Source organism: Megalopta genalis, chromosome 2 (genome assembly GCF_051020955.1).
Source record: "Megalopta genalis isolate 19385.01 chromosome 2, iyMegGena1_principal, whole genome shotgun sequence".
Classification (NCBI taxonomy): domain Eukaryota; kingdom Metazoa; phylum Arthropoda; class Insecta; order Hymenoptera; family Halictidae; genus Megalopta; species Megalopta genalis.
Window position 1 is genome coordinate 7,249,406 of NC_135014.1, and position 24,313 is coordinate 7,273,718.

The 24,313-nt window shown below is 35.7% G+C and overlaps 1 long non-coding RNA gene across 1 annotated transcript in view; it reads left to right on the forward strand.

Moving 5' to 3' along the window:
* The window catches only part of LOC117218315 (uncharacterized), a 42,931-nt gene that overhangs the window by 14,648 nt on the left and 3,970 nt on the right, over nt 1-24,313 (forward strand). The gene's annotated exons all lie outside the window — the stretch shown is intronic.

Consider the following 24,313-nt stretch of genomic DNA (forward strand, 5'->3'; position numbering starts at 1 on the left):
TTTTATCGAATTTATGAACAAAGATCAATGCCGGCTTCTATGATCGAAAATACGGCGAGATAACAAAATGCTAAAATTTTTCTAAATCCTCGAATCAATGCACAGTGACAAATTCTCATTGCGCGTTTCGATATGGTCGCTGTCAATTTGTTCGCAATGTATTTTCATTATGAGATTGAAAGGAAGTATAAATATGAAAGTCGCAAAACGTGGATCAATGAACATAAATAATTGAGCAGGCATTAACATTTTCAATGAGAGAGATAATTCATCCGGAGCGATTGAATTTCATTGTGTTGCGCAGATTTGCGTAATTTTTAGAATTTGTTCTTGTACAGCATCGATTTCCTTACGTGTACGAGGGGAAAAACAATTTTTAAACAGCGATGAACAGCGATCGGACACCGGCGGCAGATTAATATTCAAACAAATAAATATTTATTTAGCAATCAAACAGCAACAGGTAGCAATGTAATTAAAGCGTGCAGTTTAAACATTATTTTAACAACGCTTCCCGCCGCTGACAGATATGCGATAATTATTGATGGCAATTAGAGGGCGTGCGGTAATGCGGGATTTTATGTGGATTTATAATGTAATTAATAGCAGCGCAGAAATATTAGTTTTTCTGTGTCGATCGAAACAGCGAGAGTAAATTTTACTGAAATAACGTGCTCATTCTAGCCCGTAAATCGGGACTCCATCGGCCGACCTCGTTGGCTTTTCACTTGTTGACTAATTCATTGTTTCATCGAAGCTTCGATGAGCCGTGCCGGTGTGACGCAACAAATAATGGGATCATTAAGTTATAAGTTCATTAGGGTTTCGAACATTCGACTTTATCCCCAACGGTTTTTGTTCCGGTTAATATCGTGAGTGTTTAACGTGGACTTTTGCATGATATTTTCGTCGACACATTCGAACCAAAAATACGAAATCTTCATTACGCGTTATAGGATTAATTAAAACAAAGGAAACAGAATTTAGGCAGACGAAGCGCAATATATAAAAAAAAGCTAACGTAAATAAAAGTGTATGGTGATTAATTTTTAATTCATTCTTATGAACCAGAAGTTCTTGGAGATTATGTTACGCAAACGGATTATTTATTTATAGATTATTATTGTTTAATAATGTATAAAAATCGTGGATGTAGATTTTTTGTAATAATTTTAACGTATCTTAAAGTCGTTAATTATTTCTTAAGATTACCACCTTTTACGATACGTTCAACTTGGCAGTAGAAATTCGTTGATGAAAGATGTCACTAAATGTATTCGCGACAATTTTTAGTTAATCTCTGGATCATAAAATATTAGGTCTACCGGAAAGTTCTGTCCGTTTGAGAAATAATAGATTTTTCATAAATTTAGTAATATTTATTGTACAATATAATTTCCGTCGTTACTTACGACGGCGTGATGGCAATTTGTGAGCAACATTTTTCAAAAATATATGTCTCAAATGAATATGTGCATATCTATCGAAATTTGCAATGACATTATCGGACAGAACTTTCCGGTAGACCTAATAGAAACGTGTATGTAAAATACTGCAATAGAAAGCGAAGTTGATATAAAACGCTACCAACGTGTGCAATATTGTGATTCGGTTTTATATAGAAAAATAATACTATAAAAAAAAAGGTAAAGAACCAAATACTACTAGGATATATATAGAAATTATTATTATATAGATTATTATATAGAAAAATAATTCTATAGAAAAAGCTAATGAACCAAATACTACTAGGATATATATAGAAATTATTATTATATAGATTATTATATAGAAAAATAATACTACAGAAAAAGCTAAAGAACCAAATACTACTAGGACGAATTGTTATAGCTAATAGCTATAAATAAGCTATAAATAGCTCTCTAAATAAATCTTATAGCTAATATAATGATTTTATTCACATGAAATGCATGTCAAAATGAAATGTATTTTTCTGACAGAAACTCGCTGAACAGTGTGTCTTCGTTTCAATTAAACACAATGTTAATGTTATACGTCATCAATCATCAGACAGCAGATTTGTTGCATTTACAGCTTTCAAAAGCTTTTGAAGATAGTGTTATAATTTCCTCCACTTTTTAAAGTTTATGACAATTACAAGACATAGTAAACAATTGCAATTATTTTCTCTATTAAAGCATTTTAATAAGTTATAACTAATATATCAAAGCGCTGTTTCTTTTCAGCTATCCATTTTCGTCCTAAATGCATAAAATCTACAATCAAATTATAACAATTGAATCACTGAATATATATATATATATAGTGTTATACTATTTTCATCATATTAAAACTATTAGAAAAAGAAACATATTTTTTATCGAACGTGAGCTTTATGCAATCGGTGCAGACAATTTTTATGTCGCATTAAAACCGTATTAATCGCGAAGGCCTAGATCGTGGATAAATTACGATTGCAAACGTGATTACGAGATCACGCCAGGCATTGTCGAACTTATCGTTCGACCTGTGACTTACGTACGTTAAGTCTGGTTCGTTAAGTCCGCCGTGGCAGCGATAAATTATCGAATGCTTCTATTTCGAGGAAACGGCGAGCGCGGTTAATCTTGATACTCGACATCTTCGCATGAATCTTGCGAGTAGGAACGATAGAGCGACTAAGTAATTGTATACGGAAGTGTAATGGCGTGATGGCCGGTATGATAATTAAAGGGCGTGACGGCCGGGGGATATACACGCACGACACGTCCACCAATGCGGGAGAGTTTTACATGAACAGAAGCGAAATTCGTTCGTGCACATGAAATTTTTCTATCGCGGCCAGGACAAAGGAAAGAACGGCCGGACAAAGTGGTTCTTCCTGTAGCTGCCATTGTTTAAAATTAACATTTCTTTTCGAACGAAATGGCCACGTTTGATTTCACCCTTTTTTTCGGGAACGAGAGTATTCTCGCGTCGAACACGATGCCGTGAAACACATTCTGCTCTATAAACCTAAGCGACAGCAAACGAATCCGGATCATTTCTATGTTCTATTATATTCGCTGTTGTTTGCATAGTGGCTCGAAAAACTTGTGGAAATAGAGATATTAAAGATTTGAATGGTTTCAGAAGACACTTTCATCGTGAATATTGAATTTTCATATATTCACACGGGCAACGGTGATTTATACATTTTGATTACTGTTTCACTGCGGTTCGATAATTTCCTTATTCGATAATATTCCTCAATATTTGATATATTCTTTTCCTTCGCGAGGAATTTAACGAAAAAATGCGAAGATATTTCCCGCAACTGAATCTTCCACGATCACCGTAAGGCTTTTGTAATTTCACTGCGGATGTTTTTATACAGAATACAAATTTTCTTCCTAACTTGCAACAAACTGGAGTGACATTGAAGGTTATTTGTTCTCTTAGTAGATTTATTATGATGAAAATAATTCAACAACGTTTTCAAATTCTTTCAATGTTTTTACTGTTTTGTGTTTAGCATCCAATTCTAGTATCCAATTTTGTCGTAAATGTATAACATCTATAGTCTACATATGACTGCATCAGTTTTTTTATTCACTCAATGATATTTCACAACGATCTATTCATCCATTGATCTATACGTCTCGTTATAATTTTCTGTTATAGTAACTCATGCCGGTGTGATCGATAACTTTAATATTCTAAAATGTACGTCACATATTAATTATGGTATAGTTAATCGTAAGACACGTGATCGGTAATAACCTCGCAGTTAGTGCGATCACGTTAAAATAAATAAAACTATAACAACGACAATAATGATAATAAAATAATTCGAAGGAATAGTTCACTTGAACGTACTCAGAGCAAGCGTTAATGTTATTTGAAATGGTTAACTATTGATAGTTACTAGTAAGGGACCACTATCATCGCAGTAATGACACAGGCAAGAACAATCGCGTCTCAAATAATCAATTTCTAGCTCAATAAGAGATTATTATTATCAGATCGGTGTGCCCGTTCAATTGTAGAAACATTCGGAACGGTCTCTCCCTATTCTTTTATCCATTATTTCGTTTCTCGCTTTCGCGTTCATTCATTTCCGCGTGTTCACACTGACAACGCGGAAGCCCTTTGCTCCCTTGCCGATGCGGAATCCTCTCGTTTCGAAAGGCCCTCGTCGCACAAAAATATAAAATAACGCCGGATGCGTTGCGCATTCTGCAGGTGTCTTTTATGTTCTCATTACCGGTCCGAAATAAATGACTACGCAGGACAAAGTGAACGTCACCGTTCCATCCGTTCCGCGCATAATTCATACATTTTTAACAACGAAATGGCTGACTGAGACGCGAAACGCTGCCGGGATCTTAAGCTAATTAACACCACGATTTACTCGCAGTCGTTCACCGTATCGAGATTACTTACGTATTGATCCCGACATTGTAAACCTGTGTAAATCTTACTCTTGATCAACGAAATAATTACGAACCCGTCGATATGTAATTACAATTATAGAAATACGTATAACGCTTTCGCAGTTTTGTTTGGTCTTTTCTTGTTTCACCATAAAATCGTATACGTATAAATTAGTTTTTAAATACGAATTGAAGGTTAAAACTTATAAGTTGAAATTGATATGTAGATATATTGTTTGATGTAGCGTAAAATGCGTTAACAAAGGTTCATTGAATCCGATTAAAATGCTTATTTATTTACCTATTTCATTATTAAGCAGAAAACAGAAAAACGATTTCGTTACATTTTTATGAAAATCAGAATTTCTAAAAGTTTGCTACCTCGATTGTATCGAATAAGAATTCAACGAAACTTCGTTTCCTTCCTTAGAAGTTTTAACAGACTGAAAATAATGTCGCAATATCTTTAACCCGGGAAAGATAACCTACGTCGCAGAGGCGCCTGCGAAGACTGTTGATTTTTGTTAATTTTTCATAGAAGTCTAGTGATTTAAGTTTAAAATTACTTAAAATATAAAAAAATATAATATAAATGCATTTTATTTTTACAATAATGCCAAACCTTTAAAATGACTAGATTAACTTAAATAAATATCCATTGTTAGTATAAAATTGACGCCTTAGAAAAGCATGCGCCTCTGAAGCGTATGGTTATCTTTTACGTACGTTGTCATATGGTTATCTTTCTAGGGTTAAATTCTTTCGACGTATCCAACGTTTCACGTATCAAGCACTTTCGTCACAAGCGTATAAAAATTTCAGCCTAGCTATAATTATTGAGTATGTATAGTCTGAAAGTGAGGAAGCTTTGTTCAGCTTCGTAGCACGATTGGATCCAGGCTATCGATTCTTACGCACAATACGAGAATCTTCTATGCAACGGCTGCAAGGGTTGGATACCGTCGGGGTTGAAGATTCCAATCAAGATACGCCACTTGCTTCGAAACTACGCTATCTTAGCACGGCGTTATCAAGAAGGGACCATCTTTATACGCAATAACCTTCGAAACTCACTGTATTCACAATCTAACAGACATTCGAGCAACAGTTGCGGAGTTTGTCAAGAGTTCCACCGAAATTTATACACGGATATTTACTTAGCGAAGCAACAATCATCGTCGATGCCGTCGACAGGTACGAAGTACGACGAAGCTAACAAGCTATTTGTCGCTTTAATACGTGATAAACTAACAGAAAACGTTTGCTGGTGTCATCCGAATTATGTGGAGATTGTATGAAAATAATTTACGTGTCATTTAAATCTGATGTTTCTGTAGATGCAGATGATGAACGAAGAGATTCGGACAAATTGTAAATTTTTGTACAAAATATTGTACATCGACGAAAAAATATGATTGTTCGTTTTCCGTAAAATAAACAAGTTTGCATGAACAAAATCCTTTTATTTGATGAAATTGCATGTCAAATACAAAATGCTTAATGAATTGTTTGTTTCTCAGAAAGAGGCTGTTACTTAGGAATTTGTTAGGATCTTGCTGCAGAAAAATTGCCGTAAATTAGATACTCTTACATCTTAAATTAGATACTAGGCTTTAGATAAACTTAGATATTAGATGAAATACTCGGTTAAGAGAACAATGTCTGTTAACCTTCTCAGAAAGAACTAAAAGATCGCGTTCCTTTGAGATTGGTGATTAGACCAGAGTTGGGCATTATACGAATTGTTTCGAATAAATATTTATCTAATATAATTATCGGAATGAATTCTTTTTAGACGAATATTTTATTCGAATAATAACTATTCGTTATTCGTCATAAAGTATTCTGTTCTTATTCTTTCGAATAAATTATTCGAATAGAGATTATAAAATTATTCAAATCATAATGCGAATGATTGCCTTTATTTATTTTTATGTAATTTTGTAAGAATATATTTATACAAATCCATTGTGAGGATCAGTACAATTTCAACTACTTATAAAATTATAAAATTTTCAATTTCTTTTTCCGCATCCTTAGAAAGATTATTTAGTTATGCATCGATGATCAATCTACCCAAAAGTAACAAACTTTCCGATGCAACAAAAACAATATCACTTCATATTCTATCATTTTTATTCAAATCGATTATTTTCCGTATGAATTCCTGTATTCGAATAAAATCTTATTCGAGTGTATTCTTATCCGAATAAAATCTTATTCCGATAAATTGTTAACTAGATAAATTCTTATTCAGACGGATATTCAATCGATAGTGCCGAATAAAATTTGATTCGTTAGTCTCTAACTCTTATCTGTCACCCGAATCAAAATTTTCCCAACTTGAAATGAAAAGAAAAAGAGAAAAATCTCTCGCTTTTAAACTTTTTTATCTGAGCCTATAACGAAAATTTAAAAGATGTCTTTCGTAGATCTCGGTAACTTATATGTACATTGCAAATTCTATCAAAATCGGTTCACGTTGTTACGAGTTACAACAAATTAAAGATCGCAAAAATAGCAGTTTTATCACGATTTTAATCAAAAATTGTAAGAAATCTGCATGTAGATCGACTCTGGGTTAACCGATTTCGATGAAATTTTCAGCATGCATATAAGTTATCGAGATCTACAAAAGGCATTTTTTAAATTTTCATTATAGGCTCAGATAAAAAAAGTTAAAAATCGCGGGTTTTTAATTTTATCTTTTTATTCGAACTGATAGTAAAATAAAATGAAAAAGCTTTTTAGCCATTGCCTAGTAGACTAGTCCCTCTGTCATCTAAAAGAATTCAGGGGATTTAGTTCAGTTTGAAAAAAGTTATTGCGTTTTAAAGGAAGTACGAACACTTTTGTGGGCCACTGTATGTTCTGACAAAAATCACGCTATTATTTCAAGAAACGGTACTTGAAAATAACTTAGAATGCAATCTTTTCATAATCTCGTCAATTTCAGGTCCGTGGAAATTTCCTGGAAGGTCCATGGAGGTCCGTGAAAAGTCCCAGAAGAAATACAGTGAGGAGCAAAACTGAATCAACGCTCTTAAAACGGTGTAACTTTTTCGAAACTGATCTAAATGACTTGAATTTTTGTCTAAATGTTAGAGGGACTAGTTCACTATACAATGACTGAAATACTTTTTTTCTACATTTTTCTATTATTTTAAATAAAGAGAAGATAAATAAACTCTCGTTTTTATCACTTTTTTATCTAAGCCTATAATGAAAATTTAAAAATGCATTTGGTACTTCTCTAATATGGATGTTGAAAATTTCATCGAAATCGGTTGACGCGGAATCACGCTGCAGCCACTGCAACATGCAAAAATTATCTGTTTTTGATTGAAATTCATGAAATACTGTGATTTTCACGATCTTCAATTGTTTACAGCTAATGTCAAGGTCAACCGATTTCATTCGAATTCATTTTTTAAATTTTCATTGTGGGCTCAGATAAAAAAAAATGAAAAAAAACGAGAGTTTTTTATATTCTTCTTTATCCAAGTAATAGTGGAATTAAAAAAAAGAAGTACTTCAATCATTGTACAGTGAACTAGTCCCTCTAACATTTACGGAAAAATTCAAGTCATTTAAACTTAGTATTAAAAGCGTTGACTCAGTTTTACTCTCCATTGTAGCTAATTGTATTAAATGAAACAGTCTGTAAATCAACAGGAAAGATGAGCGTGAAGGGTAAAATGAAGCAGTATTCACGGTGAACAGCGGATCGACGTTAAAAAATAATCTGTCACCACTTGATTAACTTGCGCATTAAATTTGCAGTGAAAATTCCTTTCGCCGCGACCGATTTCACCGGGCATTTCATATTTATGCTGATTACCCGGAAACACTTTGTCATTACATTCATTGATACCGCGACCGATTTGATAACGCGACCGACGCGGCGCGGCGCGGGGCGTCGGCGTCATGTAATTGTTTCGACGACCGCGAATATTTTGTTATTCCCCAAAAGCGACCGGCGCGACACCCGCCGCCGATTGATTCGTCGTACGTGGGACTAGCGTGGATATGCTCGCTTTAATGCGCGCGAAAAAAGGGGTGGGAAATAAACCGATATATACATATATAAGAGAACCGCGGCGCACGCTGGGAAAGTGTCGCCGACACGCGCCCGTACAATGAGATATTAATACTCCCATTTGATTTTGATTTCCTGGAAAAACATTCGATGAAGATAAAATTACCGGCAACAACGGTACGCCGTCACAATAAATCAACCGCGCGTACGCATATTAGCGGTATATCGAGTGAAAGTCGAACATTCCGGTTTCAATGCGGCTCGCACCGTGCACACCTGTCACCTTTCGAATGTCTTTGATCGCTATGCCCAGACGAAAATTTCAGCTACTTACAAAATTTCGGACGAATTATTTTTAACAAATTGTGCAAACTAAATATTTATTCCGAATTTCAAGAATATAGTTTGAACGAGTTTGTACGTTGTCAGCATTTTTTCGTGCATTTCAAGATTAAAAAATTTATTTAGTACCATTTTATACACATTCCGTATAGATTTATTGAATAACGTTTGCGTTAATTCCTTGACTCACAATTATAAACCATGCATGTTCATAGAAAATTCACGTAAATTCGTTAAATATTCTTTAGAGCAGCAAAATTCTCTAATTACTGACCTTATTAATTTCTCCCTGAAAAATCAACTCAAAAGTTTCTTCAAACGTAGCGACTGAAAGCTAGCTTAATTATTTCGGAGGACTAACCTAAACTATCTTTTTACTCACTTGATTATATAATACTTACAGTCATGTCAATATAATTACTGTAAAGTGCAATAAGTATTTATGCTGCAACAATCGTCGAAATATGTATTCCAATGATACGTACAACTTTAAAATGTTTAAAATAAAAGTGACGATATAAAGTAATACAATTTGGAACAATACAATCTCGTATACAAAGATTTAAACTAACTGTTAGATGATTCTCACGTATGCGTAATGAAACATCAGGCCGACTGAAACGTTCGGTTCACAGAGTGTCCCTCGGACTCGGTCTGGAAGCAAGGGGTTGGCTCGAACGAAAATTTCGACGGACAGGTTTATAACATATGGAAACGCGAAAATCCGATCGAACTTGAAGCCTAACCATTGGTTGTCCTACACAGAATATCGTCCATTCAATAGGGTCATCGTATCAGTGGGTCGCGTACCACGATACACTGATGCAGTGGTTCACCCCGTGGTACACCCCTTGATAATAGTATTATGACTCGGCTGATTGTGGAAATAAACAGGGGATGTGACGCGCGGGGTGTGACGCGTGTAGGTATATATATTATATGGACAAGTGTGTATGTAACGTTACGTGCATTGCACGTGCATAGGCACACAAACTGGTAACGAGCGCGTAGTCGACCGTTATACACACGTTCTGTCTATTGGTTTCGACAAATCAAGTGAACTTCGCATCGATCGCCTATCGATCGATCAAGATTCCTCTTGTAATTGGTTGATTGAGCGTACTTGTTACTCGGGGTCGACGTTTTTCGTCTGGACGGTATAGTAAACATATATACAATATATACAATATATATATATATATATTTTACTAAGTAAATTGCTTTAAATTTTTCTAATTTCTTGTGATCACCAATTGATCATTCAATTTTGCAGAATATAGTGCACATAATACATAATACAATCATAATACAATGGTAGCATGAAATATACCTTAAGGTTGTATTAAGTTGACTCAAGGTATCCCTTCATATTTCCTAATGAGGTTTCCATGATTCGAAGTCTCCTTCCATCTCTCGAAATATTAAATAATTTCATGGAAGGAAAAGGATATATATATATATATATATATATATATATATATATATATATATATATCTGTATGTGTGTGCGTGTGTGTATATACTTATTGAGTTCGCCAAAAGTGTCTACATTCTAGAAACATGGCGGTGTGATGTTCAAGTGAATGTTAAACGTTAACCCTTTCCGGTATTTTAACGAGACCGGCTTGTGATGCAAATATTTTGTAACAACCTGTTAAGTATTAGTGTTATTACGTTCTTTTAAAATGGAGTACAATTTTCTTCTTTCGTTATCAATATTTAAGCATTCAAGGCATTTAAGTATTCTAGGCACATAATAAAAAGTATATAATTTTCTTTTATTATGTTATCTTTTCTTATCTTATATCTTTATATATATATATCCTTTTCCTTCCATGAAATTATTACAACTGAAAAACTTCTATTCATTGTAACTATAAAGAAAATGGTACGGCAATGAGTTGATCAATATTTCGAGTGATGGAAAGAGACTTCGAATCATGGAAACCTCATTAGGAAATATGAAAGGATACCTTGAGTCAACTTAATACAACCTTAAGGTATATTTCATGCTACCATTGTATTATGATTGCATTATGTATTATGTGCACTATATTCTGCAAAATTGAATGATCAATTGGTGATCACAAGAAATTAGAAAAATTTAAAGCAATTTACTTAGTAAAATACAGAGCGTCATGTACTTGGTGTAACAATTGAATATCAAGAATAATTGATTCTACGACAAAAAATAAGTTGAGAATATACAATAAATGCTTTTCATTTGGGACTTCGTTTTCGAAAGAAAAAAAAGATTCAGATAAATCTTATTTAATTTTGGATAAATTTTATAAACGGAAATGTTCGTGACAACGAACACCCTCTAAAGTGTTATTTTGTAATTTTCAATATTCGTTATATTTCGTCAGTATACACGGCAGACTTAACGAGTGTTGCTAGGTTATGTCAAGTGCGATTTCAGTGCTTTTTGTGGTAAAGCGGCTGCTAGTAGCAGCACTTCGTTATCCCCTCTACCACGGAAAGCACTGCAATTGCACTAGACCTAACAACACTGAACTTAACCCTCGGTCGGCGGTGGATAGGTTAAATTTGACCGAAGCATCGAATGTTTACTTGAATGGAGATTGAAACAAAGAAATGTATTTACGTCGTGTATCGTAGTTCAGTTTGAATCTTTGAGGAGCAAGAACGTATATAAGAATCACATTCCGTTTTGAAATTTTGATGATCTCGCATTGGTTTTATAGTTAATTTTTTTAAATTATATATATTATATATACTTGTATGTACAGTGGCGCACAAAAGTGTTCGTACACTTTTTAAAACGCGATAACTTTTTCAAAACTGAACTAATTGACTTGAATTTTTCTTAAATGATAGAGGGACTAATCTACTAGACGATGACTAAAAGCTTTTTTGTAATATAACTATTACTTGAAATGAGAAGAAAAAATTGAAAACTCTCGTTTTCAAACTTTTTTATCTGAGCCTATAACGAAAATTTAAAAGCTGTCTTTTGAAGACCTCGGCAACGTATATGCGTGTTGAAAATTTGATCGAAATCGTGCCGCAGATTTCTCAAAGTTTTTGGTCAAAATCGTGATAAAACTGCGATTTTTACGATCTTTAATCTGTTGTAATTCATAACAACGTGAACCGATTTCGATAAAATTTTTAACATGCGCATAAGTTACCGAGATCTAGGAAAGACATTTTTTTAAGTTTTCGTTATAGGCTCAGATGAAAAAGCTAAAAACGAGAGATTTTTATTTTCTTGTCATTCCAAATAATAGCAAAATTGAAATAAGAAATCATTACAGTTATCGTCTAATCGACCAGTCCCTCTACCATCTAAACGAAAATTCGAGTCACTCAGTCCAGTTTTAAAACAGTTATTGCGTTCTAAAAGGTGTACCGACACTTTTGTAGGCCACTGTACATGTACCGAGCAGATATTTAAAGTGGATTTTCTCGGAAACGATGCTTCCAACGAATAAAATTTATCCGTTATTTTCGACCTACTCGATTGTACCACCAATTACACGACACTCCGTATAAAATGACGCGTATACTTCTATCTAGAATCAAAATGTTCTGCATAGATCGCACAATGCTTAAAGTCCACGACGATGTGCTCAGATTTCTGTCATTAAGTACGGTTCCGATTTTCCCGAACAATCCGCAGATCGCGAGCGAATTATTTCCGCAGTGCAGAAATGCATGCTTACTCAATTGTGCTTCACAGAGTAGCAAACGCGTTAAGAACGTCTTGCTGAATCGTGCAGCAATATTTTCCGCGCGGAAGCGGCGCAGCGCGGCGCGGACAGAGCGCATTGAAACCTCGTCATGGCCGCGCAGGCCAATAAGGAAAAATTGAAAGAGGGTTGATCGTATTGAAAACGGCAGGATGTGAAGTGGCCGAATTGCGTGTCTATTCAATAAACGTGTAACTCGGTGAATCGTAATCCTTTGTCAGTCAACGAGCCCAGCGGCCTTCACCCGCATCCCATTCGCGGAAAGTTTGCACGGGCATAACAGACGTGGAACGGGGCCGGGGACGGGTGTGCGGGGTTGTTGCGGGGACGGGTGTGGGAACGGGTTTGGCGCGTCGACGGCCTCCGATCGGAAGCATCGGAAGCACAAAATCCACGAATATTTCGTAGGAAGAGGTGACGAGCAACAGGCGTCTCGGTCGAAGGGCACGTGCGCTCGGGCTGCCTCAGAATCTTCGGTATTTGATCGGTATCGACGAGCACAATACGTGCGTGTATCCGTGTACACACGGCAGACGGCACGGAACGGAACTGAACGGCATGGCAGAGGCGCGCGGGGGTGGAACACACCTCGTACCCGGCCATGAACGTGGACGTGTGTTCCCGGCGAGAATGTATTCGTTTGTGGCACGGGTAACAGGGTCACTGTGCCAGCAGGACACACTTTAGGGGTGTTGTGCACCCCCTCGCCACGCGATAATACGGATACGCACAGTGGCAAACGGTTGATCATATTGTCAAGTTCGATCGATCAATCCTGTTCGACTACTTCGCAGTGGACTCGGTTTAGTATCCATAAACGTGGCTGTCACGGTTCCACGCCGATTATTGGCGGGAAGCCGCGAGAAAATCGCCCTTGAGGATAGAATAAAACGGGAAGTTACGATCGCTGAAAATCTGTACGCGACCGACCCCTCGATTTCTTTGATGAGCGAAAATTTGTGTTCCATCTAACTCGATCTATTTTGAATCGTGAACCATTCTTCTCGCTGTCACGGTAATTGGAACCTTTACGTCTTTTTAACGCTAGATTTACGTCAAAATGACGGGTCACTAATTTTTTAATTTACCATTATTCATATCGTAAAGACACATTTATGAGTTATTTATTCAATTGATATGTTACTTGCGGCAAATGTGACAATAACGCTTGTTCAAAATCAGAATAAACGTTTTATTGTTACTTTTATAAACTAATGTAAGACAGCTGTTTTTTGTGCTCCGTAAATCTAGCGTTAAATACGGTAATGTCTGGATAGTAGATCTAGAACCATCTTCACAATATGCCAGCAACAAGTCTAGCTCAGCTAGTAACGGTCATAAAAAATTGGAGAAATAAAGTTTATAAAGTTTTGCTTTGTGATTATGAGAACTGTGGAAGCAGCTGACTTCCATTTAACTAATTCTTACCGAATATGCAAACAGAAGTCAATGTTTATAGCATTAGAATCAGTATGAGGTGATGGGGAAACTAGGATTAATGAGAATGTAAGATCATGCATAGAATAAATAACGACTAATTTATGAATTTTCTAACAAACAATTCAAACGATTTTCTGAGTTTACTGTGTTTGAACTTAGTCAGTGAAGGGTTTTAACTTTTCTGAGTTCTGTGATGGACTGTACAACCCTTCGAACCTCGTATTACGCCACTGATTCATTTTCAATCTTGATTCCAGATAACGATTTCGAAACTATTTAAACAACCCGTGGGTTCAACATAAATGTTTTACCAGAATTTTGAACGCGTAAATGCATAAAACGATTGAATGAAAATCAAATGAAATGAAATTAAATGAAATGTTATAGAATATCCAGGCATATATTCCATTCACGATCGTATTCCAATAGAATTAATTCTTCGAGCATAAAAGGTTAGTACGTGCATTTTTCTAAGTAATTGATTAATAAGTTTCGAATCGATTGTGAAATGGAAAAAGCGATTCTGCCAAATGTTTCCGAACTCGTTAGGACATTTTGAAAATAATTTAATCTCCTCTTCTCGTGCAAATTTTCATAATCATGCGTGGGATACGATGCTGTTTTTCTACGTATCAGTGTTGTACAAATATATTGTTGAACTCGGCGAGACGATGTAGAATTTTGAGAGACTCGGGTCGTTAAAATGCTTACACTTTCCACTCCCTGTGTTTCATTAATTATGTCAGCTTGAGGTGGATTTGAAAAGTCGCCTCTCGCGTGACAAAGGTAGGGTGTGGTTGTCATCCGGTTAGTCGACGGATACTTGATATTAAGACGTCACGCTCCTAACGCTTACATAAAACCTGCGGTGAGTTGTCGTTTCATTTATCAAGCAAAGGCGGATAATTTGTTTGATTAGTTTTGAAATTTCTACCTCGTCATTGTATAATTAGGAATCGTTTTCATAGGCAAAGGTCTCGTGTAAACAGAGAATGTAAACAATTCAGAATTCTGTCCTTAATTTATTGGTTAATAAAAAGAGTAATTATTTATTCAGTAGGAGAATTGGTTTGTTGCTCTTGAAATATCAAGAGTTGCTTCGCGTTCATGAAATAATAGAAGTAATGGATTACTAGAATCTACTAAAGCGACTGTTCAAAATGCAGTATTGACTATTTATCAATTATGTTTAGGTACCGTTTTTTTCAAAACCTAATTATGCATATGCGATACTGTTGTGGATATAATGCATATATTTTTAACTAACAAATTATGATGATAATTGAACCATGTGCTTAGGGATATACGAATAATCGATGTAACAATAGAGCCAAATTTTCTACCCGGGAAATTAATTTGGTTGCGATTATATTCATAACAAGTTCGCGTTACATAAATACATCCTTAGTAGTTGTTAATAACATGCATGTTTCCAGATATATTTATACTGCTGCATTCTATACATTTCTATATTACATTGTACCCTCGAAATATGTTTCTCCTAAACAAATCAGGATATTGCAAAATATTTGCTATTGCTGACGAAATCGTCAAGTTTTCTTTGCAACGAAAATCTCAGTTGGCAAACTGAAATCTATATTTTTAAGCACGTTACTATGTAAAGTAACATGCTTAAAAAAAAACAAAAAAAATGCTGTTATTATGTAATTGTAAGCATAACACAAGTCGAGATCAAATTATTAATTGCAATTTGATAATATCAACCATAAGTTATATTACATACAATAAAATAAATTTCAATGGACAATAATTCATGTCACACTAATATTACGTAATATAAAAATCTGTAGTTACAGTTTGTAAATTTTAAACTTCGGTACGTAATAATTCAGGCAACAAATAATTCGTTGGCAATAATTAAATATTTCGGATTACATGAAATGTGTGTAAATGATAACTTGATATTGTGCAATAAAATATTTTTCATGAAAAATTATTAAATGCAATCTATATATACGTGTATCATTCTTAACAGAAAATATAATACTCATTGAACAAAGGCCAAAACATTTGTATAAGTCTTTGTTAAAAATCGATTTAACTAAATCGACCTCAATTATGGTTTTCAAAACTGAATAAAAGATAAGATATCATTCGAAAAATATATTAAACAGCAGTGCAGAAGTATGTATTTATGACAAAACTTTAAAATAGTAAAATGATTAAAAGAATTCTGACACGTCAATGTATTATTTTCAAATCTATTGAAACGATTACCGAAAGAACAAATTTATTATTTAGTTTCTATCAAGAAAAAACTATCTATTCAAGAACTCATAAAAATTACAGTTTCACAATTTCTAAATTATTTGAATACGCCTTGCTACGAAAAATACCCAATTTCTCTTGCTCACAATAATTTATTCTGCCCAACAGTCGTTAAAAACGAAAATTCTGATCACACCTACGGCGGAAATAATAGCGACGAAAAAACCATTAGTCGTCTAGTCTTCTAGAGATGACTCTTGAAGTACTGCGTCGAAATCGATGTACGCGACTTCACCGTATATATATTCCCCGACAGAGTCCTCAAAGGTCAGTGAAATATTCGCGTTCGAGCCCCGCGTTTTTCCGTTGATCGTGGATGGACGATAGGCACGATCTTAGAGGAAGGATCGCAGGAGGTTCTGAAATCGGATTGAGCCCAGGTTTTCGGCGGGATCGCATGAAAGGCGTACGCCGAAACGGGATTCGGAGGGAAGACAATTCACGGGCTTAGCCGCGTAATAAGAGACCAGTGTTTTTGGCTCGGCATGGGACGATGTTGTCCGGCCGCTGGATCACCGTGCACAGGGGGGTTGAACGTAGGTGGAACGTGGGATGAGAGTGTCCAGTGACGATGGGTCGCCATGGTAACCGACTGCACCACCTAGCCACCCTGTGCATCCCTCACGGCTGCAGTTTGAGTTTGCGAGCGGAACTGCATCCTGCAGAATGAGGGTGGGGTGACGTCGGAGGGACCCTGAATTTCGGTGGATAAGTACGGTGCTAGCAGGCACGGCCAGGTGCTGGTGGAGGGAGCGAACGGATCGGGGGAACGGACAGTCACCCCTTGCGAATCTATGTCTAATGATTATCGCGTATCCTCAGACCGTACGGCCCCCATGAAAATGCAAACTTTTGCATTCATTAAAAATGTCAGTGTTACCCCTGCCAGGCTGGATCCCTCTTGCTCCGGGATAAAAGATCGAGCAAGAGGAGATCGAGACCTGGGAGACTCCTGGAACGCGGTATAATTCACCGTGATAAAATCGTTCGGCTTCGTTTCAACGATCGGTGAGCGCCGCTGCCGCAGCCGCCGCCGCCGCCGCCGCCCACACACGGGGAAGAATGCGAATTTTTATCTGGGCGTCGGACCGCGCCGCACCGCGCTGTTACGGCCAGCCAAGTAATATAGAAGACTCAATATAATTGGAACGTTTTGTTCTCAAAAATTGTTGCGCGAAAGGGAAAAGTCAACAGGTCCGCCCGACGTGAATTTTCGTTCGATCTTCAGGGATCGACTGATTGTTCCATGAAGGTGAAGTTTATCGATTACGCACGGGATTTAGGATAATTTTATTCTAAGCAAGATAAATCTGTGTGTGCGCATCAATTTTTTGTGTAACGAGCAACGATCTTGATACGATCATTTGCGGAGATTGTATAATCCAAATCATTGTTCAACCCTTTGCGGATCAATGATTTTGCTCATTTTTCTCATCATTTAGGTCTTCGATAAATAATCTATAGATCTCCGAGGAAAATATTCTTAGAACTCCAGGAGATCTATGTTCGCAAAGAATTGAAATCCAGCAATCATTACTTAGAGTCCAGAGTTCAGTAATCATTGGAAGCGAGATTGCAGTAGATGGTTGAAAATTTCGTTGCTGAATTGTTTCGATTCGTGAACTGTTCGAGCCGCAGACGACACAATTTTTAAAAAGCGGACTGAAAAAGTGAATCGACATCTAAAAAGTATTGGAATCGACGAGAACTACGCGGAAGTATGTACATGTGCTATAATAATGATTTTTGTCAGCGTTACATATTTATTTTTGTGCACAATATATCCTAAGTCTCTTTTTGTTATTTTTTTTTGTATCACTGGATTTTACTTGCCGCAACAATTGCTAACTTTATGTGCTGATTCTAGATGGACATATTCTGTTGAACGTAAAATATGTAAAAACGTTATTTTCTGGTACCTAGTTGCCACTAGAGTTATTCCATTATTCAACCAGTATCATTTCCTCGTTCAGTCGTTGTATCAGCTGATCGGAGCAATTTAAACTATGTTCTAATCATGACAAACGTAGTTTTTGTTTCGAAATTACAGTGAATTCGCCAGATATTGATATAAAATACGTGTAGTATAAATATTGGAATTGAAATCGGAATTGGACCAATAAAGTGAATATTAGAGGTAGTTGAATATTTGAAAGTTTGAAAGTATATCAGGACATTCAATCATGTTTATACAAAATGGAATTTGCACGGATCTTCGTTTGTGAGTATTATGAACATTTACTATGTTTTATAGAACATTCTGGATAATTGAACGATTCCACCACCTTGTGAACGTTCGTGCATTTGTTGCAAATTTCTAATGCACAAGAAAACGTGTTTGCTAATTAATTTGAATAACATTTTTGTTAGTTTGTACCATATGAAGTCTCTTGAACAAAGAGAACCAAATTTTTTCCCTCTTTCAGTTTTCATAAACATAAGTACGACAATCAGAATTTGATTTGGTCCACAAACATGAATTTTTATTTTTGTGGAGTAAATCAATATTCCCTATCTATGTTAACCAATAGTCTGCGGATTTTTATGCAAAATAAGAATTTTCAGTGTCAATTTGCGAGAAACTGAATAGCAGGTAAGGAAGGAAGACTTTTCCGTGATCATTTTAATAAATTAAGAATAAATACATCGACATTTCTAAATCCTCGAAATCTTTCTAGCATAATGTTTTATTTTGTACGTATACAAAACAATATTGATTCACCACTTTTTCTACTTACTAATACGTACGGGACAAAGTTTGTATAATAAGCTGACTATTATATATTTATCAAATTAGAGATTACTCTTCGATATTAGACGTAAATACTTGAACATTAGTAAATAAACAAAACAATCTAGATATTTTCAATCTGTTCCATGCATAATGAATTGTCTCTACTACTCTGTCCAGGATTAAAGAGAAGAAAAATAAATGAAAAAAATCCTTAGGATTTCGCACAGATTGTACTTACACACGTTACATCGAAAATTTGCACAAATCCACAGAAAATAGCAAAACATTTGTAAAAACTAATCGAGCTCATAAATACTACATAATTAACCATGAAACCTGGTTTCATACTTTCGCCAATTTAGAGGCCAATTATAATCGCACAAAGGACGACAGTTTCGCATAAGTTTTCAACGGCCAGAAGCTTACCGGTGCATACGTGGGATCGACAACGGTGGCGGGTGCGCTCTTTATGGAATTAATAAAATATTCACTCGGCAGACGGACGGCAAAGTAAGGCATATAATAATTTTCTGGCACGCCACCTTGTGTGTTGTCTCCGTCGCCACGGGCCGTACGTGACCACTATCGCGGAATCAGATCAGAAAATGGCGCAAACTCCGATAAATAAGATAAATAATGTAACGCGCCTTCCGTATAGGACGGCCCATTCCCGCGAAAAACTTTGAAAGTCGCGTGCACGTCCATCAGTGCCAAGCCCTAATGCCGTGTTTCGCGTAAAATGGCCACCGCCGATTGGCCTCGTTCAAGGAGATTCACTCTGGAACATCCATTATTGGACTGCTTTCGCCATGGAGTAAAAGTCGTTACTCCTCTATCATCCCGATCGACTGCGTAAATTGCCGCTGGTCTAGTTTCCGTCGTGCCGTTTACTTCGATGATTGCAATACTTTCGGGCTAATGGGATCATGCGGTGACGATTGTCCTTTCCGATGTAAGTTCGGCCAACGTGCGACAGACTAATACCAATCATGCCAATGCCGGTTCTGTTAAAGTAAACTGTAAACATTCGTCCGAGGACATTTAACACTAGATTTCCGCAGCACAAAAAACAGCTGCTTTATATTATCGGGTTGGCAACAAAGAAATTTCGGCTTGCACGAATAGATAGCGTTATGTTTGCATTGTCACTCTTTTGTTAAGGTTATAATTATTTTGTCTTCAGCTTTGGTAATTGAAACAAATTCAGTATAGAAACAATTCAGTATAGAAACAAATTCCGTATAGTTTTGTTAACAATTGATACTTTACTGTCAATGTTAACATGGAGTGCAAAAATGAACGTTTTCGACACATTTTACTTTTTTATTTTCATGAAGGCAAGAAAGCAACCGAGGCTCGCAATGAGATATGCGAAGTTTATGGCGTCGATTGCTTAACAGAACGCACGTGTCAGAATTGGTTCAACAAATTTCGTTTTGAAGATTTTTCACTTAAAGATGACCAACGTTCTAGTCGAGCTTCTGAAATTGATGATGACAAAATCAAAGCCATAATTGAATCGAATTGTCATATAACTGCACGAGAAACTGCAAAAAGGTAAAATGCAGATCACATAAGAGGTAAATAGAGGTTGAATATCACATAAGATGTCTTGGACTTGTTAAGAAGCTCGATGTTTAGATTCCGCATGAATTGAAAGAAATTCACTTAACACAACGAATCAGTATATGCGATACGCATTATAAATGTAATGCAATCGACCCTTTTTTAAAACGGATTATCACTGGTGATGAAAAATGGATCGTTTACAATAACATTAATCGAAATAGGTCATGGTCCAAGCGTGACGAACCAGCACAAACCATATCGAAAGCTGAATTGCGTCAAAAAAAGATCATGCTGTCAATTTGGTGGGACTATAAATGTGTTGTTTATTTTGAGCTGCTACCAAGCAATCAAACAATCAACTCAGATGTTTACTGCAAACAACTTATGAAATTGGAGGAAGCAATCAAAGTGAAATGGCCAGAATTGGTAAATCGCAAAGGAATCGTGTTCCACCACGTCGATGCGAGGCCTCATACATATTTCGCAACACGTAGAAAATTATTGGAGCTTGGTTGAGAAGCGATGTCGCATCCTCGATTATCATTTATTTCGAAGTTTACAAAACTTTTTGGATGGTAAAAATTTCAATAATAACGATTGCCTCAAATCGCACTTGATTGAGTTTTTTTACTGATAAGGACCAGAAGTTTTATGAGCGCGGAATCGTGAAGTTACCAGAAAAATGGCAAAAGGTCATCGAACAGAATGAAAAATAGTTGACTCATTAAAGTTCATTTCTTGTATAGAAAAAATTTAGTTTTATTTCACATTGAATTACCGAAATTACTTCCCTGTCAACCCAATAGTATAAAAGTAACAATGAGATATTTACTCTGGTTTTTAACAAATGTTATTGTAACATTCGCCGTAAGTAACATATAAATTGAATAAATAACTCATAAATATATCTTTACGGTATGAGTAATCGTAAATTAAAAAATTAGTGACCCGTCATTTTGAGTGGTTCCGTAAATCTAGTGTTAATCGTAAAGGAAAATAGCCAAATATAAAGTACCATTTTCTAAATACCGTTGTTACAAAATCGATCCTATGCGTTCATTAGCGTTGTTCTAAAAAACCTAAAAATGAAATTAAGGTATAATTTATGTTGAAAAATTATATCCCAAAAGTGAAAAGACAATTTGATAAAGAAAATTTGCAATTGTTCTAGAACGATAGTATCGTACTGTCATTAAATTTTGTAGCCACGCGGTTAATTCCAAAGAAAGAGGAAGTTGACGGGGAGACGAGGACTTCCGATGTCCGATGTCCTTGCGTCTAAGGAGCTAAGCCGCAAACTATGGATTCATGCAAATCGAGATAAGACTGGCAAGTTTCTATGACCTCGGATGCCTCTGATGGCCGTTCGGGTTGCCGGCTGGCTTACAGTTCATGTCCTTCGGGCTAAATAGGCTAGCTAAACGGCCCGTACTAACCTCAGACTTAACCGACTGTTAAGTTCGATTTGAGTTACTCCGAAGACCGAGGCCTGTGTAATCCGTAAGATCCTAGGGAAGTGCGGTGGGCTTGCTATGTGCGCCGTCACGCAGCAGCTCCGGAGGAAGTCCGGTCCACGGACAGGTTTGAATCGAAATCTTGTAGTATGACAGATGGTGACGGGCCAACTGTAGACATCGGGGAAAGCAGATTCCACGAGGCATAACGAGAATCTCTTACATATCAAATCAACACGTGTCTTCGCCTCTCTCTCTCTCTCTCTCTCTCTCTCTCTCTCTCTCTCTGCTACATGTTTCAGTTCAATCAGGTGAAAAGTCATCCCTTACACAATATTAATAATGTTTCTAGAACTTTTCTAATGTAGCAATTTTTCTAAAATTATTTATCGATGTTAAAGTGGTGTTTACATTTCTCGGACTTCGCAGTATTTCTTTATTAGAAAAGTTTGCTGTAAAATGTGGTCTAAAGAGTAACATTCAATTCGATCGATAAAATGATCAGAGCTGGAGGAAGGTAAAATCATTATCATTTGCTAGTTTGCGTCTTGGAAATTAGAAAGGTTGAGGGGTGATCTCCAGTTGCAATATACAAAATGTGCCAGAATATTTTTCATCTTCCAATGTCGGTACGAAATAATTGTTTTCAGTATCCTACGTTTACTAATAAGCATTATTGTTCGATATTTATGAGTTTTGGTTTTTGTATTATACAAAAGAAATTTCTTTTATTTCTTTCTTTATTTCTTTTGGATAAAAGAAATAAAGCACCACTTCTTAACCCCTTCACGACTAAGGGATACATTTTTCCTCATTTTAAAATTGGTGATCGTCGTATTTAATTATTGGTTATTTTTAGTACAAAAGGCAATTTGTCAGCACACAACACATGCAAGAGACGGAAATAATGAAAAGATGTGCAAATTATGCTAAACGTCGCATAGCAAATAGGACGTATGATATATATACTATGTGCAATATTCATCTTTGCTTCACAACCAAAGGAAATTGTTTCGCAGAATATCATAATTGGCACATCATTTTGTATAGTAATTTTATTTCATAATTTTGTATTATTTCAGTTAACATTTTGTTGTAATAAACTATTAAATAAAAGACATTGCATAATAAGCCTAACCATAATTTGTGTTACCTTTATAGTCCATTGGGAAAAATATTTTCCATAAAATTAAGAAAAAAAACTATACATTGTTGTATATTTTTCTTATGATTTTTATTTATTTTAAGTCTAAGCGAATTAAATTAAAGAGTTACAGAATATTTACTCTTAGCAACCTTATGATCCTGTCAATTCACGAAAAGTGAACTGATACAGTTATAAATGTCAGCGTATGTATCTTCCTTGTCGTGATTAGGGGCTCTCTCATTGACACAAATGCTTTTTGAGGAAAACAAATTAGCTTAAACAAGTTTTCCGGATAATGGAAACCCAATTTGAAATGTTAGTACAAGGTAAAGCAGTATGGCTCCCTGTGGACTTAGATATACACATCCATGGGACAGCCAGAACCCTCTGCACTGTGAAGATTAATTAACAAAAAAGATGTGTATAAATGTTTGACTCGAAAAAGGAGCATACAATATTTTCACGTTCGATACAATTTTATTTTGTACATATTTCATTGGAAGAATTCGTAAAAGCATAATCAATTCATTTAATCTCCAATTCTTTTAATTTAACTGAAAAAGTGTAAAATGTGTGGTCTCCCACGAGTTATTCGTTATAATAAATGAACGGTACTTACAATTAAGTAACAATTATTTAAAAAGTGAAGGTTGAGAAATCAGCGTCGCCGAGATTTAAAATTATTTAAAAAGTACCTGTAGAACAGAAATGAAACGTGTTTAATATTGAGTTGGAAAGAAAGTATTTTCGGTATTTCAATGTGAAATTAAATTCAAAAAATTTAAATTCAAGAAATGAACTTCAATCAGTCAACTATTTTTCATTCTGTTCGATGACCATTTGCCATCTTTCTGGTAACTTCATGATTCCGCGCTTATAAAACTTCTGGTCCTTATCAGTAAAAAACTCAATCAAGTGTGATTTGAGGCAATCGTTATTATTGAAATTTTTACCATCCAAAAAGTTTTGTAAACTTCGAAATAAATGATAATCGAGGATGCGACATCGCTTCTCAACCAAGCTCCAATAATTTTCTACGTGTTGCTAAGGATGTATCAGGCTTCGCATCGACGTGGTGGAACACGATTTCTTTGCGATTTAAAAATTCTGGCCTTTTCACTTTGATTGATTCTTCCAATTTCATAAGTTGTTTGCAGTAAACATCTGAGTTCATTGTTTGATTGCTTGGTAGCAGCTCAAAATACAC